We start from the raw sequence: 2,493 nt of genomic DNA, 5'->3' as shown, positions 1-2,493 counted from the left end.
TGTGTATAAAATAAAAACAGCTGTAGTTATGATGTGATTCCTGTTATGTTATAAATATTAATAAGATGAACTCACAGTGGAGCATTTGTGACAATGGAAATGAGGCCTACGGAGGCCTGTTGCTGGTGCAGTGTCCAGCTGCAGCCTCACACACACACACACACACACACACACACACACACACACATAAACTCATCGCAAGTCCAAAGATGACATCACTGTACCATCATACTCTGTAAACCAGCCCGATTCTACGTCAATTAGTCTAATTCGATAATCGACAAGGAAGCTCCAGGATGAGGATCTACACTGTCCTCCACCCAAATCACACACACTCACACACACACACACACACACACACACACACACTCGTCACGTCCAGAAGATATAGACAGACTCTTTGAGAGCAGATACGGCTGCTCTTACACACTCTGACATCAGCTACCGCTGGGAGGACAGGCGTCAGTCTCCCTGCTGTCCAAACCCACAGCCAACACCAACACAGTCAGTGAACGCGGCACCCCCCAACCCCCCCAACACGAACCCTCACAAAAGCCCCCCACTGCTCCGTATCTGCTCCTCAGTCACTTGAGCGGAGTGTGTCCACACTGGATTCCCACTCAGGAAGCACAGCAACGACACGGGACCAGCTGCTGCAGGCCAGGCCGGTCTGAAGACCTAAACCTAAAGTGGACTTTAGGAAACGGTCAGAAATCCTGCCTGGACTCATCCGGACACTCAGACCTGAATATCGGTCGGTGTAGTGGAAAACAACAGCGTATGGCGGGACAAACACAAATCTGCAGAAGGGTTGAGGATAAAACTCCAGGCCATGGCAGTCAGAGCCTGTGGCTTGGTGGTTCTTAGGTGGTTCCTCACCATCCGACCCAATTTCTTCTCATCTGGGGGGGGAGAGTTTGGGTCTTCCTCCTGCCGTTTCAGGTTCCCTGTGCCTTTTGATCCGTCCCTATCATACTACAGGGACTACGGGCCACATATTTACACTCACTGCAGGAAAACATCTGGTTGTACATTTCTAATAAAACTGCCAATGTTTAACCCAAGCGCTGATCACTGCGGTCCACATCACGCCTGAAAACAAGCAGTTTTACCCTCCTGAGACCCTGCGTCCTCACGTGGGGACATGGCATTTCGGCTTTTCTGCACCATGATCCTTTTTTTTTTTTTACTTTGACCCTTTGACCTCATATGAGGACTTCCTGTACTAAGACTAAGTTTAGTTTTTATACTTGTTGGGTCCTAAAAATCCCAAATTGGAGAAATTAAAAATGCACACCAAGCAAAAGTCCGGGTCTCAGGAGGTTAAACCATTGTGTACATTTAGTTTGAGATTATTATTGAGATTATAAAACATCTGTTCATTAAAACGACCAAAGAGACTAAAGACCAGCACTCACTGAGCTTCATTCTGGAGCAGAGAAAATCAACCCGGCAGGTTTAGCTCCTCCCACTCAGTCCATGCAAATATTAGCAGCATTAGCAGCATTAGCAATTAGCGCCCAGGACAGCACAACTAGCAAAGAGACACAGCATCGTATTTCTACGTTAAACTCCTCACCAAGACCCGGCACTGAGAGGTCTGACCCGGCATTGAGAGGTCTGACCCGGTACTAAAGGGTCTGACCCGGCACTGAGGGGTCTGACCCGGCGCTGAGGGGTCTGACCCGGCACTGAGGGGTCTGACTAGGTGCTGAAGGGTCTGACTAGGCGCTGAAGGGTCTGACCTGGCATTGAGAGGTCTGACCCGGCACTAAAGGGTCTGACCCGGCACTGAGGGGTCTGACCCGGCACTGAGTGCTCTGTTTCTCAAAGGTTTTAGCCAATTTTTTTCTGAAACAGTCTGATTGGATGCTAAATGACTTAATTAGCATTTGTTCACATTTCTAATCACAAACCCGAGTGAGTCTGTCCCACCGTTCAGCCCTGTGTTCACTCCCCTTCAGTTGAACTCTCTTTTTATTGGTCGCCTCGTTAAAAACGACACATAGTGGGCGGAGTTTTCCAGCTAGAGTCGAGCATGGTTAAACTGGATGGAGTGGGAACTCTGGTGATTGTGTTTGGGGGAATTACGGGTGTATTTATGAGAAGAGCAGCAGCTTCAGCTACTGATTACAACACGACCGGAACCCGTTTAACTCTCCTGATTACATTAATGAACACAGACGTGTGAGGATGGCCTATAGCTTCCCTCGCTAATGAGCGCTCATGAGGAGGAAGGAAGTTAAAGAGAGCCGAAGCAGACAGGGAGCAGAGGGACACTGGTGTAAACAGGCCTTCAGTCCCACTAGCCCTTATTTATATCAGCTACCCCTCAAAGCAGTTCCTTGTAAAGGCATTAAATACGCTAAATACAGGCCTCTTTATAGTCCACTGGTCTGCTCCTGAGGACGCCAACAGCTCTGGGAATAAAGGAGTTTAGAAAATACACAGCACAGTAATATTAAATCACAATATTGTAATAGATAGGTTTTA

This window comes from Salminus brasiliensis, chromosome 6 (genome assembly GCF_030463535.1).
Source record: "Salminus brasiliensis chromosome 6, fSalBra1.hap2, whole genome shotgun sequence".
In the NCBI taxonomy this organism is placed as follows: Eukaryota; Metazoa; Chordata; class Actinopteri; order Characiformes; family Bryconidae; genus Salminus; species Salminus brasiliensis.
Note: the sequence above shows the minus strand (reverse complement) of the source record.